This window comes from Rhinolophus hipposideros, assembly GCF_964194185.1.
Source record: "Rhinolophus hipposideros genome assembly, chromosome: 2".
NCBI lineage: Eukaryota > Metazoa > Chordata > Mammalia > Chiroptera > Rhinolophidae > Rhinolophus > Rhinolophus hipposideros.
In genome coordinates, this window is record NC_138048.1 from 7,224,614 (window position 1) to 7,243,351 (window position 18,738).

The window sequence follows — 18,738 nt, forward strand, 5'->3', positions numbered from 1 at the left end:
TGGTTTTTCTAGTGACCAACCCTTATCTAGGAGCCATCCAGGGGCCCACCTAGAGTCACCTCAATAGAACAAGAGACACTCATATTACCCAGAAAATTACAAGGGCTTCAGGAGTGTTTTGTTAGAAAACAGGGACAGAGACCTGTATATATTTTCTTCCTTTTTTTAAAATTAAAGTTTATTGGAATTAAAATTAGTAAAGTTACATAGGTTTCAGATGTACAATTCTGTAATACATCATCTCTCTATATATTACATTGTGTGTTCACCACCCAGAGTCAGTTCTCTTTCCATCATCATATGTTTGATTCCTTTTACCCTCATCTACCACCTCCTCCCCCCTTACCCTCTGGTAACCACTAAACTATTGTATATATTTTCTATTATCTCTCACTCAGGAAAGGAATTATTAAAAGAAATTTTCTTGTGATATTAAAAAATATAATTACATCATTTAAAAGCATTCCAATGTAATAAAGACTTCTATTTTTTCTTTTCTTTTTTCAATTCTTTTTTTAAATTTATTGGGGTGACAATTGTTAGTGAAATTACATAGATTTCAGGTGTAAAATTCTGTATTACATTATCTATAAATCCCATTGTGTGTTCACCACCCAGAGTCAGTTTTCCTTCCATCACCATATATTTGATCCCCCTTACCCTCATCTCCCTCCCCCCATTCTCCCTACAATAGCAGTCACAGTTTTATCATTACTTGCTTGTTTGACAAAAATTTATCATAGTTTTGATCAATCTTTGATGTAATTTCTCATGCTATTTGGAAAATTAGATAGGGATTCCTTTTTAATTAAATTTATTGGGGTAATGTTGGTTTGCAAATTTATATAGGTTTTAAGTGTACAATTCTGTAATACATCATCTATATATCACATTGTGTGTTCACCATCCAGAGTCAGTTCTCCTTCCATCACCATAGATTTGATCTCCTTTACCCTCATCTACCACCACCCCTGTCCCCTTATCCACTAAACTGTTATCTGTATCTAGTAGTTTTTGTTTGTTTGTCTTGTTTGCTTGTTGCTTTCAGTTTTATATCCCACAGATAAGTAAAGTGATATGGTTCTCGACATTTTCTGATTGATTTATTTCACTTAGCATAATAATCTCAAGTTCCATCCATGTTGTTGCAAATGGCAGTATTTCATTTTTTCTTAAGGCCGAGTAATATTTCATTGTATATGCAAGTATGTACCATAACTTCTTTATCCAATCATTGATGAAAGACACTTCTGTTGATTCCATGGACATCTTGAATAATGCTGCAATAAATACAAGGGTAAATATATCTTCAGAGATAAATGCGTTCAGATTTTATGGGTAGATACCCAAAAGAGGGATTGCTGGGTCCTATGGTAATTCTATTCTTAATTTTTTGAGGAACCTTCATACTGTTTTCCTTAGTGGCTGTACCAATTTACATTCCCACCAGCAGTGTATGAGGGTTCCTTTTACCCCACAACACTTGTTATTACTTGTCTTGTTGATGATAGCCATTCTAATAGGTGTGAGGTGGTATCTCATTGTATTTTGATTTGCATTTCCCTAATAACTAGTGAAGTTGAACATTCATTTTTTCATATGTCTGTTTGTTGTTTGTATTTCTTTTTGGGAGAAGTGTATGTTTAGGTCCTGTGCTCATTTTTAATAGGATTCTTTGTTTTATTGTTGTTGACTTGTATGAGTTCTTTATATATTTTGAACGTTAACCCCTTATCAGAGGTGTTGTTTGCAAATATCTTCTCCCATTCAGTTGGTTGACTTACTGTTTTGCTAATGATTAATTTTGTGTACAGAAGCTTTTTAGTTTGATATAGTCCCATCCATTTATTTTTGCTTTTACATCTCTTGCCTTTGAGGTCAAATTCATAAAATCCTCTCTGAACTCAAGGTTTATAAGTTTAATACTGATACTTTCTCCTATGCAGTTTATCATTTCAGGTCTTATGGTTAGGTCTTTGATCCATTTTGAGTTAATTTTGGTATAGAGTGACAGCAGTCTAGTTTCATTCTTTTGCATGTGGCTTTCCAATTTTCCCAACACAAGTTATTAAAGAAGCTTTATTTTCTCCATTATATGTTTTTGGCTCCTTTGTTGAAAACTGTCTGTTCACATATATGTGGGTTTATTTGTTAAATTCTCAATTCTATTCCATTGGACACTGTCTGTTTTTCTGCCAATACTATGTTGTTTGATTATTGTTACTTTGTAGTATAATTTGAAGTCAGGGAATGTGATACTTCCAGGATGTTCTTTTTCTCAGCATTGCTTTGGCTATTTGTGGTCTTTTGTGATTCCATGCATATCTGAAGATTTTTTGTTCTATTTCTTTAAAAAATGTCATTGAGATTTGGTGGCGATTGCATTAAATCTGTATATTGCTTTGGGTAATATGGCCATTTTAACTATGTTGATTCTTCCAATCCATGAGCCTGGAATATCTTTCCATTTCTTTGTGTCTTCTTCAATTTCTTTTAATAATGTCGTAATTTTAGTGTATAGCTCCTCCACATCTTTTGTTGAATTTATTCCTAGGTATTTTATTCTTTTTGTTGCAATTGCAAGAGTTTTTTTTTTTTTTTCCCCTTCATTTTGTTTTCTGAAATTTCATTGTTAGTATATAGGAACAAAATGGATTTTTGTACATTGATTTTTTGTATCCTGCAACTTTACTGTATTTGTTTATTGTTTCTAATAGTTTTTTTGGTGGAGTGTTTAGGGTTTTCTATATAAAGAATCCTGTCATCTGCAAAAAGTGTCAATTTACTTCTTCATTCACTCTTTAGACACATTTTATTTCTTTCTCTTTCCTGATTGCTCTGGGTAGGACTTCCAATATTATGTTAAATAGCAGTGATGACAGGGGGTATCCCTGTCTTGTTCCTAATCTTAGAGAAAAAACTTTCAGTTTTTTACCATTAAGTATGATATAAGCTGAGGGTTTGTCTTATATGGGCTTTATTATGATGAGGTACTTTCCTTTTATACACATTTTCTTAAATGTTTTAATAATAAATGGCTGTTGTATCTTGTCAAATGCTTTTTCTGCATCTATTGATATGATCATATGGATTTTACCCTTCATTTTGCTTATATGGTGTAGCACATTGGTCAATTTGTATTTGTTGAACCATCCTGGTGTCCCTAGCATGAATTCCACTTGATTGTGATGTATAATCTTTATAATGTCTTGTATTTGATTTGCTAGTATTTCTTAAAGGATTTTTGCATCTATATTCATTGGACATATTGGTCTGCAGTTTTCTTTTTTCATGTCACCATTACCAGGTTTTGGTATCAGGGTAATGTTGGCCTCATAAAATGAGTTAGGGAGTATTGCCTCTTCCTCAATTTTTTGTAAGAGCTTGAGCAGGATTGGTATTAAATCATTTGAATGTTTGGTAGAATTCTCTAGTGAAGGCATCTGTCCTGGACTTTTGCTTTTGGGAAGGTTTTAGATGATTGTTCCAATTTTCTTACTGTTGATCATGATATTTAGATTTTTCAGGTCTTCATGATTCAGTCTAAGACGGTTACATATTTGTAAGATCTTGTCCATTTCTTCTAGGGTATTGAATTTGGTGACATATAGTCTTTTGTAGTATTCTTGGATGATTTTATTCCTGTGGCATCTATTGTAACTTCCCTTTTTTCATTTCTGATTTTGTTTATTTGTGTTTTGTCTTTTTCTTAGTGAGTCAAGCCAGGGGTTTGTCAATTTTATTAATCTTTTCAAAGAACCAGCTCTTTGTTGCATTAATTTTTCTATTGTCTTTTTGTTCCTGTTGAATTTAATTGTGTTCTAATTTGTATTATTTCCTTCCTTTTGTTAACCTTGGGTTTCATTTGTTCTTCTTTTTCTAGTTCTTTAAGATATAATGTTAGGTTGTTTAATGGATTTTTCTTGTTTTTTGAGATAGGCCTGTAATGATATAAATTTCCCTCTTAGTTTGGCTATCATCAATAAGACAAATAATAACAAGTATTGGAGAGGCTATGGAGAAAAAGGAACCATTATACATTGTTAGTGGGAATGTAAATTGGTACAGTTACTTGGAAAACAGTATGGAGGTTCCTCAAAAAATTAAGAATAGAAATACCATATGAATCAGCAATCCCTCTCCTGGGTATCTACCCCAAAAATCTGAAAACATTTATCCATAAAGATATATGTACTCCAATGTTCATTACAGCATTATGTATGGTGGCTAAGACATGGAAGCAACAAAAGTGTCCTTCGATAGATGATTGGATAAAGAAGATGTGGTATATATCACAATAGAATAAGAAAAAGTGAAATACTGCCATTTGCAAAAACATGGATAGATTTTGAGATTATTATGCCAAGTGAAATAAGGCAGACAGAAAAAGTCGAGAACTCTATGACTTCACTCATATGTGGGATATAAAACTGAAAGCAACAAAAGAACAAGACAAGCAAATAAAGAAACAAAAATTCTGTTTGGATGATCTATTTATAACTGTCAATTGTGTATTTAGGTCCCCTACTATAATTGTGTTTTTGTCAGTTTCTCCCTTTAGTTACGTTAGGAGTTACCTTATATATTTTGATGCTTCCTGATTGGGAGCATATATATTGATAAGTGTTATTTTTTTTAATGTATTGTCCCTTTTGCCATTATGAAATGTTTATCTTTCTGTCTTGTTACCTTTTTATCATGAAGTATATTTTGTCAGCTATCGGTATGGCTACATCCACTTTTTTCTGGATGCCATTTGCTTGGAGTATCATATTCTACCCTTTCACTTCGAACTATATTTGTCTCTGTAGCTTAGATTTATCTCTTGAAGGCAGCATATTATTGGATTTTGTTTTTTGTTCCAGTCTGCTACTCTGTGAATTTTTATTGGTGAATTCCGTTAATTTACATTTAGGATGGTCACTAATATATGAGAATTTCCTGTATCCATTTTATCTTTTGTTTTCTGGTAGCTCAGTGTCTCTCCATTGTTTCTTTGCCTTTTTGTTTCTGTCTGTTATTTTAGTTTGGTGGTATTCTATGAATTTTTCCCCTCCATTTGCTCTTTTTTTAATGTTAGGTGTCTCAATTCTGGAGTTTTTTTTTTAATGGTTACCATTAAGTTTATTTAAAAGAAAGTTTTATACATACACTAGTCCTTTTCCTACAGCATGCATCTTATCTCCATTCCTCTTTGCAAATTCAGGCCTCTATCTTTTTTCTTTTGTTGTAACAAATTATCCCTACTTATGCTGTGAGTTTATATTTGAGTTGCAGTAGCAAACTGTCTTCCTCTTCTCTTTTTAAAATTTTTAAAAAATATCATTTAACTTTTGTGTGATATTTAAGTGTATAGTGCTCTATTCTGAGTAGGGGTTACCATTACCTGCTTCTGTCTGTATGTTGGTCCTTCTACTCATAGTTACATATCCTTTTGTCTTTTTATTTCAGGTAGAATAACCTCCTCAGTATTTCTTGTAATGCAGGCCTTGTGGTGGATAATTTCCTCAGCTTCTGTATATTTGGAAAGGTCTTTATTTCTCCTTTACATCTAAAAGATAACTTTGATGGATTTATTAGTCTTGGCTGGTAATTTCTCTCTTTCAATTGTTTGAATATTTGATTCCACTCTCTCCTGGATTGTAAAGTTTCTGCTGAAAAGTCTGATGATGATATAATGGGCTTTTTCTTGAAGGCTACCATCTTCTTTTCTCTGGCTGCCTTGAGAATTATCTCGTCATTCATTTTTGACAATTACAATATCATGTGCCTTCAAGAAGTCCTTTAAGGATTGAAGTCATTAGTTGTTCTATATGCTTTTTACTTTTGAGGATCCACTTCTTTCCATTGATTGGAGATATTCTCGTTGACTGTTTGAATAGATTCTCTCTGCCCTTCTTCTTCTCTTCTCCTTCTGTTATACTCATTCTTCTTTTTGTTTTTTTTTCAGTTACAGGTGTACAAAATAATGTAACAGTTAGACATTTATACCCCTTACAAAGTGATAACCCTTCTCCCCTAATCTACCACCCTGTGACTTCGTATATAGCTGTTACAGTTCCACTGACTCTATTCCTTATGCTGTACTTCACATCTGTGAATATTCAGAGGATGTGAAGTACAGCATAAACATTATATATATATACCATGTTTCCCCTGAAAATAAGATCTAGCTGGACAATCAGCTCTAATGTTTGTTTTGGAGCAAAAATTAATATAAGACCCAGTCTTGTTTTACTATAATATGAGACCGGCCTTATACAACATAATACAATACAATGCAATGCAATGCACTACAATACAATACAATATAATATAATACTGGGTCTTATATTAATTTTTGCTCCAAAAGATGCATTAGAGTTGATTTTCCAGCTAGGTCTTATTTTTGGGGAAACACGATATATATTAAATTGTAGTTGACATTCATTATTATTCAGCTTCAGCTTCAGGTGTACACTGCAGTGATCAGGCATCTACATCATCCCTGAGGTGGTCTCCCTAATGAGACAAGTGTCCATCAAATACCCTACAAAATCTTTACATTATTGATTATAATCCCCAAACTGTCTTTTGTATCCCCATGGCAATCTTGTGGTTACCAATTGTGCTTTCTAATCCCCTTACCTTCTCACTCTTCCCCATCCCACGCCCATCTAGCAACCGTCAGCTTTTTTCTCTGTATCTCTGAAACTGTTTCTGATTAGTTTGTTCATTTATTCTGTTCTTTAGATTCCACATATAAGTGAGATCATATGGTATTTGTCTTTCTCCGTCTAACTTATTTCACTTAGCATAATGTTCTCTAGGTCCATCTATATCATTGCAAATGGTATAAGATTTCATTTTTTTTTTAATGTCCAAGCAATACTCCATTGTATAAATATATCATAGTTTCTTAATTCAGTCACTGACCGATGGGCATTTTGGTAGTTTCTATGTCTTGGCTATTGTGAATAGCACTGCAATAAACAGAAAGGTGAATAAAGTTTTTTGATTTAGTGTTTTGGATTTCTCTGGATAGATACCTAAGAGTGGAATTGCTGGGTCATAAGGTAATTCCATTTCCAGTTTTTTGAGATACCTTCATACCGATTTCCATAGTGGCTGCCCCAGTCTTCAATCCCACCAGCAGTGCACAAGGGATCCCTTTTCTCCACATCCATGCCAGCACTTGTTTGTTGATTTACTGATGGTAACCATTCTGACTTGGGTGAGGTGGTATCTCACTGTAGTTTTTATTTACATTTCTCTAATGATTAGTTAGGTTGAGCATTTTTTCATATGTTTTTGCCATCTGTATGTCCTCTTTAGAAAAATGTCTCTTCATGTCCTTTGCCCATTTTTTAACTGGGTTGTTTGTTTTTTTGGTGTTGAGTTGAATGAGTTTTTTTTTTTTTTAAGTAAATTTTGGATATTAACTCCTTATCAGATGTTCTTTGACAAATATCTTCTCCCATTCAGTAAGATGCTTTTTTGTTTAATTGACGGTTTCCTTTGCTATGAAAAAACTTTTTAGTTTGATGTAACGCTATATATTTATTTTTTTTCTTACTTCTCTTGCCTGAGGGGATATATCAGTAAAAATATTACTAAGGATAATGTCTGCAAATTTTCTTCCTCTATTTTCATCTAGGAGTTTTATGGTTTCAGATTTTACATTTCAGTCTCTAGTTCATTTTGAATTTATTCTTGTATATGGTGTAAGGAGGTGGTCTAGCTTCATTTTTTTTGCATTGTCTGTCCAGGTTTCCCAGCACCATTTATTGAATAGACTGTCTTTACCCCAATGCAAATTCTTGCTTCCATTGTCATAGATTAAGTGACCATATAGGCATGGATTTATTTTTGTGCTCTCTATTCTGTTCCATTGATCGATGTGTCTGTTTTTATGCCAGTACCATGCTGTTTTGATTACGATGGCCTTGTAGTATAATTTGATGTCAGTTATCGTTATACCTCCCACTTTGTTCTTATTTTTCATGATTGGTGTGGCTATTCAGGGTTTTTAATGATTCCATATAAATTTTAGGATTATATGTTTTATTTATGTGAAAAATGTCCTTGGTAGTTTGATAGGAATTGCACTGAATCTGTATATTGCCTTAGGCAGTATGGACATTTTAACTATATTAATTCTTCCTATCCATGAGCATGGTTTGTATTTTCATTTATTTGTATCTTCTTTAATTTCTCTCTTCAGTGTCTTATAATTTTCTGAGTACAGGTCTTTTACTTCTCTGGTTAAATTTATTCCTAAGTGTTTTATAGTTTTTGAAGCAATTATAAATGGGACTGTTTTCTTAATTTCTCCTTCTGATAGTTTACTATTGGTTTATACAAATGCAACTGATTTCTGAATATTAATTTTGTATCCTGCTACATTATTAAGTTCATTTGTCAGTTCTGATAGTTTTTTGGTGGAGTCTCTTTATATAGTATCATGTCATCTGCATATAATGACAATTTTACTTCCTCCTTACCAATTTGTATGCCTTGTATTTCTTTTTGATATCTGATTGTTGTGGGTAGAACTTCCAGAACTACGTTGAACAAAAGTGGAGAAGGTAGGCAACCTCATCTTGTTCCTGATTTTAAGGGGAATGGTTTTATTTTTTCCCCATTGGGTATCATGTTAGCTGTGGGTTTGTCATATATGGCCTTCATTATGTTGAGATATGGTCCCTCTATTCCCACTTTCCTAAGAGTTTTTATCATAAATGGCTGCTGGATTTTGTCAAATGCTTTTTCTGCATCTACTGACATGACCATATGATTTTTATTTTTCATTTTGTTAATGTGGTGTATCACATTAATTGATTTGTGGATGTTGAGCCAACCTTGCATACCAGGAATGAATCCCACTTGATCGTGGTGTATGATCCTTTTAATATATTGCTGAATTCTGTTTGTTAATATTTTGTTGAAGATTTTTGCATCTATGTTCATTAGGGATATCGGTCTGTAGTTTTCTTTCTTAGTAATGTCTTTGTATGCTTTTGGGATCAGGGTGATAGTGGCCTCATAAAAAAAGTTTGGGAAACTTTCCTCCTTCTGGATTTTTTTGAATAGTTTGAGGAGAATAGGTGATAATTGTTTTTTGAATGCTTTGTAAATTTCATCTGTAAAGCCATCTGGTCCTGGGCCTTTGTTTGTTGGGAGCCTGTTGATTACTGATTCAATTTCATTGGTAGTAATGAGTCTATTCAGAGTTTCCATTTCTTCTTGAGTTAGCCTTGGAAGGTTGTATGCTTCTAGAAAATTATCCATTTCTTCCAGATTGTCTAATTTGTTGGCATATAGTTGCTCTTAGTATTTTCTTACTTTTTCTTTTTCTTTTTTTTTTTTTTTTTTGTATTCTGGGGTGTCTGTTGTCACTTCTCCTCTTTCATTTTTGATTTTATTAATTTGGGTCCTCTCTCTCTCTCTCTCTCTCTCTCTCTCTCTCTCTCTTTTGATGAGTCTGGCTAAAGTTTTGTCGATTTTGTTTATCTTCTCAAAGAACCAGCTCTTGGTTTTGTTGATGTTTTTTAGTGTTATTTTTTGTTTTTATTTCGTTTATTTCCTCTCTGATCTTTATTATCTCCTTTTTTTGTACTCCCTTTGGGCTTATTTTGTTGTTTTTTTCCCAGTTCCCGTAAGTGTAAGAATAAATTGTTGATTTGCAATTTTTCTTGTTTCTTTAGGTAAGCCTGCATTGCTATGAATTTCCCTCTTGGGACTGCTTTTGTTGCATCCCATAGATTTTGGTCTGCTGTGTTTTCATTTTCATTTTTCTTGAGGTATCTTTTGATTTCTTCTTTAATCTCATTGTTGACCCATTCAGTTTTAGTAACATGTCATTCAGCCTCCCTGTATTTGTGAGTCTTCCAGGTTTGTTTTTTTTTTTAAATAATTGATTTCTAATTTCATAGCACTGTGGTCAGAGAAGACATTTGATGTGGTTTCAATTTTCTTAAATTTGTTGAGACTTGTTTTGTGGCCTAACATGTGGCCTATCTTCGAAAATCTTCCATGTGTGGTCGAGAAGAATGTATATGCTGCAGCTTTGGGGTGAAATGCTCTGAAAATATCAATTAAATCCAACTGGTCCAATGTGTCATTTAAGGCTGCTGTTTCCATGTTGATTTTATGTCTGGAGGATCTGTCCCTTGTTGTCAGTGGTGTGTTGAAGTCACCTAGTATGATAGTGTTACTGTTTATCTCTGACTTTATGTCTGTCAATATCTGTCTTATGTACTTAGGTGCTCCTATGTTAGGTGCCTAGATGTTTACTAGGGTTATGCGCTCTTGTTCGGTCGTCCCTTTATTATTATGTAGTTCCCTTCTTTGTCTTTTAATATATTTTTGATTTTAAAGTCTATTTTCTCAGATATAAGTATTCTTACTCCAGGTTTTTTTCTCATTTCCATTTGCATGAAATATCTTACTCCAACCCTTCACTTTCAACCTGTGTGTGTCTTTTGATCTGAGGTGAGTCTCTTGTATACAGCATATGCAAGGGTCTTGTTTTCTTATCCATTCAGCTTAAAGAATGCACTTTTAACATTTCCTGCAATGCTGACTTGCTGGTAATGAATTCCTTTAGCTTATTCTTTTCTGGGATGCTCTTTATCTCTCCTTCAATTTTAAATGATAGCTTTGCTGGCTAAAGCAATCTAGGTTGTAGGCCTTTGTTTTTCATCACTTTGAACACCTCCTGTCACTCCCTTCTGGCCTGCAAAGTTTCTGTAGAAAAGTCAGCTGATTGTATTATGGGAGCTCCCTGGTAAGGAACTCTCTGTCCGTTTCTTGCTGCTTTTAGGATTCTCTCTTTGTCTTTAATCTTTGCCATTTTAACTATAATGTATCTTGGTGTGGGCCTGTTTGGGTTCATCTTGAATGGAACTCTCTGCTAACCATTATTCTTATATTACTCATTCTGATGGAGTCCTATAGTTCTTGTAGTATACTTTCATTATTTTTAACTCTCAAGTCTCTCTCTTCTTCCATCAATGTCATTTCCAGATTTATATCTTTGTTATCACTAATTCTTTCCTCTATCTGGTTAGCAATATTTCCTAAGCCCACTACTTCATTCTTCTTTTCTTATATTGAGTTGTTCACTTCCAGAATTTCTATTTGGTTCTTTTTAAATTTCAATGTCTTTGGTAAAGTATTCATTTTGTTCACTGATTTTATTTCTGAGTTCATTAAACTGCCTAGGTGAGTTTTCTTGCATCTCATTGAGTTTTTTCAAAACTGCAATCTTGAATTCTCTGCCATTTAAGTCACATATTTCCACATCTTTAAGTTTACTTTATGAAGATATTTTATTTTCTTTCTGAGCTGTCTTGTTACCATGATTTTTTTATGGTAATTGATGGATTATTTCTTTTCCTAGTCATCTACGGGAATGAATTCTGCAGCAAGTTGATACAAAGAGGTCTTTCTTTCTTTTTCCCCCAGTAGGTAGCCCTGGAGCATTTCATTTTCTCTTGCCAGTGGAAGATTTCCTGGGGAGGAAATTTTCTTGCAGTGGAAGATTTCCTGGGGAGGTGGGCATTTTTTCTGTCATCAGGTCTTCTTGGACTCGGGGTAACATCACCATTAAAGAATGTAGTGGGTGATGGGGTTCTGAGCCCCTAAAATTCAAGTGTTTCCCTAGCAGCCAGATGCAGAACTGGACTGGACTGGATTCCAGTAGAAATGTAGTCTTGGGTGCCCTTGCTGGGATCAGCCACAAAAGGTGGGGGTGGCATGGTTTGAGACAGGCAGCTAGTATGTTTGTGGCTTTGTTCTCCTCCTTGTAATGGTGACTGCCAGACCATAGCTGCCTCTTCTCTGTATCTCCACCCTTGTCACAGGGATTAGTCACAGTGTGTGTCTGCTGCTCCGGAATAGTCTTTCGAGTTCTCAGGGCTGTGTTTTTAACCCACTCACCCCTATAATTTCTTCTGGGGCCCGTTGCTGACTCTGGGAGGGTGCCAGGAGGCGAGCTCTGGGAGGTTATGGGGAGGTGACCAGCCTCCATGGGTTTGTTTTCTCTAGCAGTGAGATTTGCTACACCATAGTTGTCGCACTTCTGTATTCAGTCTTTGCCCCAAGGTCTCCACTCTCATAGCTGGGTCCAGCTATATTATATGCTGATCACTCAGGCAGGAATTCTTGGGGCCACAGAGAGAGCACCTTCAGCCTGAATCCCCTCTCCCAGGACTGCAGTGAGCTCCAGGTTGCATTCTGCTCCTATCGCTGTTCTTCTCCTTACCTTCCTCCTCTGTTAGCCCTGATTCACCCATCTTCAGAAGTTTCAATGTGTGAATGTTTCATACATGTTTGTGTGTTGTGCAGGGAACCCTTTGTTGAATTATAGTTGTTCAACTTGTAACTTAAAGGAAGAGATCAAGTGAAACCCTTCACACTGCCATGTTTCTGACTTCATTGCCTTTTTTTTTTTTTTTTTTTTTTTAAATAGTGACTACTCAGATCTTGGAGTCTCCCTCGGGGAGGAGGGGAGTACATAAGTATTAATTGTCACATATTTCTGTGTAGTCAGCTACTGGGAGAAGGTTAAGGGGAACTGTGCCTGCAGCCTCTCATCTTGGCCTTATCTGTAATGTCTGCAAATTCATGATGCGAGAATGGTAGGATTTCTAGGAGTCTTACTGGTCTCTCTATTCTGTAACTTTTATTAAATTATGGACAGACTGGGAACTGAGATTGACTGGATTAGTCTCTAAAATTGATTGAACTGTGAAAAATTTGTTGGGAATTCTTCATATAAATGATAATGGGAATGAATTAACTACCGAGCGTTAAGTTTTGAGAAGAGCCACATATTTTTGTTTCTTCATATATCCATAATGGTAATATTTTTGCTTTTGGTAACCCCTATGGAGACTGAATATATTAGCAATTTTATCATAGAGATGAAATTCTCTTTAAACCACAGCTTTAATAATATAATATCTAATGAAAAGCACTAATTGACATTAGATAGGGGCAGAATAGATTTTTCAAATAGTGGTTGAGTCTTCACCACAAAATATTTAATCAAACTGATTTCATAGGGAGGTAAGCCAGATACCATGATTTAAAATGGTTAAGAGTAAAATAATTCCCTTACTAGAGTAGACTTGCTTTTGGTTTATCTTGATAAACACAACAAAATCTCTTCTTTTTTAAAAAAACTAAATTTACTGGGGGTGACAATGGTTAGTAAAATCACATAGGTTTCAAGTGTACAATTTTTATAATGCATCATCTGTATACCCTGTCTCCCTGAAAATAAGACCTAGCTGGACAATCAGCTCCAATGTGTCTTTTGGAGCAAAAATTAATATAAGACCTGGTATTATATTATATTTATTACATTATATTATAAAGACCCTGTCTTACGGTATATTATGTAAGACTGGGTCTTATTTTATAGTAAAATAAGACTGGGTCTTATATTAATTTTTGCTCCAAAAAAAAACATAAGATCTGATTGTCCGGCTAGGTCTTATTTTCAGGAAAACAGGGTATCACATTGTGTGCTCACTACCCAGAGTCAGTTCTCCTTCCATCATCATGTATTTGACCCCTTTTACCCTCTTCTACCATCTTCCCTCCCCACTTACTTTCTGGTAACCACTAAACTGAAGGGAAGTAAAAGTTAAAATAAATGAATGGTACTATATCAAACTTAAAAGCTTCTGCACAGCAAAAGAAACCATCAAAAAAACGAAGAGGCAACCAACCAAATGGGAGAAGATATTTGCAAACAAGCCTCCAGTAAGGGGTTTATGTCCAAAATATATAAGGAGTAAAATGTCTTCTGATATACAAACAGAAGAGTGCTGAGAAGATTTAAAATTAACAATGAAAAATATAAATAACATTGAACTCATTTTTTGATTCACTTTGTTTTCACTCAGGATATAGAAACATAAGTCATTTAATGTTGAGGTAGAAGTTTCTTCCAGTGGGTTTTTCTTATTAAATATAAGCTATCTAACATATTTTTGAATATGGGAGAAATGGGGTATAGAACAACTGATGTCTTTGTATTCTTTGTTTCTTTCTAATGGAAAGACCAAGATTGCTTCCAATAAAATCTTTTTTCCTAGCTAAAATTTTGTCAGAATTTGGTGAATAGGATTTTCCCAGAGTGGGGCTAGTAGCACTCAAATTACAGTAATTTATTAGAATTTGATTCTATGAAACACATGAACTATTTTCCAGTGCTACATTTATTTCCATCATCTCTTTCTTTGCCAACTATGAATCATTTAAAATTTCAAAGCATAAGTAGTAGACTGCCTAGAAATATTTGGATGACCACATAGCTAGGTCCTATATTTTTGGAAACATATGACATGACTTTGGAATCTTATTCTGGATAACTGGACTGATGCTCACTGAAAGAACAAACCACCTTATTTACATAAAAAACCCCCACATAAATTAGGTAAGTAGAACCAGTAGAAATGTAGATGATAAATTATCTTCTGCTACTTTTCAGTGACATTCAACCTTACAAACCTTGTCTTTTCCTTAAAGTACGCTCAAAATTAGGAGAATTTCAAACTGTTTAAAGTATTTTTCCAAAAGACAAATAAATAAATAATATTCATCAGATTTAAGATTTCATGAGACTAGTAGTGATCTCATTAAAAAGGCTAGGTTCTCTTTGCTTGTTTATCCATTTGCTTACTGACGTGTATTTGACTTGTTCTCACTCTTGTGGCTATTATGAATAATGTTGCTATGAATATTGGATTGTGGTGATTGTTGTACATCTCTGTAAATTGACTAAAATACTATATTATATACTTAAGATCAATAAACTTTATAATATGTTAAGTAATACCTTAATAAAGTCACCACTTAAGGTTGGTTTTAGGTACAGTTAGACTATACAGTTACAGTTGATTATTGGCAAGATGTCAAGAAGGCTTCCTTGCCCCCAGTATATCTTGCTCACTCACCTTCGTCAGTATCTGATATTTTATCATTAGAGACTTATTTAGATTATGAACTTGATCATATTTCAAATGCCACTGGGAGGGATAACACAGGAAGCCTAATTACTTTGTTGTCAGAGGCACAAATCAGCAATTTGTGAATGAATTAAACATACAGTCCAAGAGTAACTTTGCAGGATGCTGATCAGAACAGAAAATGAAAGGGATGTAATAAAGGTCTAGGGCAGGGGAATTTATCAGGAAGAGAAATTGTAGATTGCATACCACGGAAGAGCTTCTGGGGAAGCAGGAAGACACTGCTTACTTTCCAAAAGTAACTTTCCCTGGGAGAGTGTATCAACTCATGGAGAAAACATTAAAAAATGGTGGTGAGAGGTTACTCTCTTTCCAAAGTTTATCCTGCTTTATAATTTAACTTAAACTTGTCCCTGGGTATTAAAATCACAGTGCTTACATATGTAAATATTTACAAAAGATTAATGGAGTCTCAGTAAAACAGTGAGCTCTGCCATCCTACTTGTTGTGGTCAGACTCACAGAGCAAGAGCTACACAAACTGATACTAAGAGTAACATTGTGGAGAAAGCTGGCTCTTAGGTAATCTTAGAAAAAAGAGTACAGAATATCTCAGTGGAAAAGAATATCTTGGTGATGATGAAAGCTGTTCTAACTGGTGTGAGGTGATATCTCATTGTGGTTTTTATTTGCATTTCTCTGATGATTAGTGATGTTGAACATGTTTTCATATGTCTATTGGCCATCTGTATGTCCTCTTTGGAGAAATGTCTCTTCAGGTCCTCTGCCCATTTTTTAATTGGGTCGTTTGTTTTTTTGCTGTGAAGTTGTATGAGTTTCTTATATATTTTGGATATTAGCCCCTTATTGGGGGCGTTGTTTGCAAAAATCTTCTCCTGTTCGATTAGTTGCCTCTTTATTTTGTCGATGGTTTCTTTTGCTGTGCAGAAGCTTTTTAGCTGACTCCGGGTGGTGAACACACAATGTAAGGTATAGATGATGTATTACAGAATTGTGTACCTGAAACCTGTGTAAGTTTACTAACCATTGTCACCCCAATAAACTTTAATTAAAAAAAGAAAAGAATATCTTAGTACATTTTTAGGTTTTATGCTACATATTTGTATTCCTAATGGTGTCTGTCGATTGAAATGGGACACATGTACTAGTGGGATAGTTCTTTTCACAGTGAAGTGAATTATGTCCCAAACAACAGTTTTTCTTATGACACCTGTTAATGCTGATTGTGCCTTTTTTTAAGGCCAAAATTTCTGTTCAGGCCAGTGTTTCACAATCAAGTTGCCTTCTGATGGCCATTTGTTTTGCAAAAGAGTAGTTTCCCCCAGCAAAGAAACTCATCTCTAACTACTTAGCTGCAAGCCTAAAACCACTGGATAACGCTTTTCAGTCTCATATATTCAACATGTTTGGGTTTTGATTAATAATTGTAAAACAAGCATGAGAGACTATAATGGACAGAAAATTACTTTTTATAAGCCTCTCTGTTATTATTTCATTGGACCTGAATGGGGATGGGGCTAGTCAATGAGTTAATCATGTAACGCAGGGAAGAACTGTCATGGTACTCCTGGACCCCTGCAGAGTTCCACAGATTTTATCAAAATAGTTTGTAGATTTATTTTTTTAACTTAAAAATATGGAAGACCTGAATGAAGTAGGTAGTCTTCTTCAAAAGTAAAAAAAATTAAATAAATAAATTCAATTTTATTGCTCAGCATGTAACATTTATTCCTCTGTGTTTCAAATTATGTTGTGAAAGTAGATCTCCACATCTTTTTAATATAAAACTTAATATTGTGCATTGAAAAACATCAGACAATAGTAGAGTTCAGCCTACTGTGATTATGCTTTCATATTTAAAAAAGTAACTTTCCTAATGTCCTCTTAGTAACAAATTTTTAATTTATTTCATAAGAAAAGTAACATTTAGGAAAATATTTATTCCTCGACTACGAGGACTAAGGTATATATGGAAATAAAGAGAAATGATATAGCAATGTTTTGGTGTCATATACCTGAATACCTTTTTGTAAAGAATGTTCTCGACAACACTAAAGGCTAAGTGTGACCTGCTGAAATATTTATCTGAGACCTGATAGGAACCCTTGGAAAACAACAGTATTCTAGGAAGAAAGCAGATTAAACCACTCATTTTGTTTAGAGATTTCCAGTGATGCACTGATCCCTGTATTGTGTATATGAAACAAGTAGAGGGTTCTTTTGTATTTGATGATAGATAACATCTGATATGTCTAAGTCAATTTATAGGGTCTAGGATCTGCGTTTGTTTCTGTTTGGTTTGTTCGTTTATTTTGTTCTTTAGATTCCACATACCAGCTAATCGCATTGCATCTGTCTTTCTCTGTCTGACATACCCCACTCAGCCCAATACCCTCCAGTCCATCCAGGCCGAAACAGATGGCAGAACACATTCCCTTCCATGGCTAAACAAGATTTCACTGTATATATGTACCACCTCCTCTTCATTCATTCTTCCATCGAGAGACACACAGGCTGCCTCCACATCTCGGCCATTGTAAACAAGGCTGCAATGAACATATGGATGCACACATCCCTTTGAAGTAGTGTTTTGGGTTTCTTTGGGTAATTATCCAGAAGTGGGATTACTGGGTCCTTCTTTGTCACTTGTTATAGCCTTTGATTTAAAGTTTATTTTGTCCGGTATAAGTATTGCTACTACAGCTTTTTTTTTTTTTTTCCACTTTCATGAAATCTTTTTTTCCCATCCCTTTACTTTCAGTCTGTGTGTGTTTTTCAATCTGAAGCGAGTCTCTTGTAGACAGCATTTATAAGGGTCGCGTTTTTTTATCCATTCAGCCACCCAATCTTTTGATTGGAACATTTAATCCATTTAAATTGAAAACAATTATTGATAGATATGTAGCTATTGTCATTTTATTATTCATATATCTGATTTTTATTGTTGTCTTAAAGAAATCGCCTCTAATATTCCTTGTAATGCTGGTTTGGTGGTGAGGAATTTCTTTAGCTTTTTCTTGTCTGGGAAGCTGTTTACCTGTTCTTTGATTCTAAATGATAGCTTGCTGTGTAGAGTAATCTTGGTTGTAGTTTCTTGCTTTTTAGCACTTTGAATACTTCCTGCCAATCCCTTCTTGCCTGAAAAGATTTTGTTGAGAAATCAGCTGATAGACTTATGGGGGCTCCCTTGTAGGTAACTAGCTGATTTTCTTTTGCTGCTTTAAAGATTCTCTCTTTGTCTTTAACATTTTTCGCCAATGTCTTTTGGCATTTTAATTATGATGTGTTGGCCTCTTTGGATTTATCTTGGTTGGGACTCTCTGCACTTCCTGGGCGTATGTGTCTATTTCCTTCACCAGGTTAGGAAAGTTTTCAGTTATTATTTATTCAAGTATATTTTTCATTTCTTGCTCTCTCTCTTCTCCTTTTGGTACACAAATGATGTAAATTTTGGTATGCTTGATGTTGTCTCATAGGCCCCTTAAACTATCCTGGTTTTATTGTCTTCTTTTTCCTTTTTGCTGGTCAGATTTGGTGTTTTATGCTGCCTTATCTTCTAACTTGTTGATTCAAACCTCAGCTTCACCTAACCTACTATTAATTTCCTCTGATGTATTCTTCATTTCAGACTGGTTCTTTTTTATGTTTTCTGTCTCTATTTTTATGTTTCCTGTCTCTTTTTTGAAGTTTTCTCTGAGGTCATTGAGCATCCTTATAACTAGTGTTGGGAACTCTGTATCTGGTAGACAACTTGT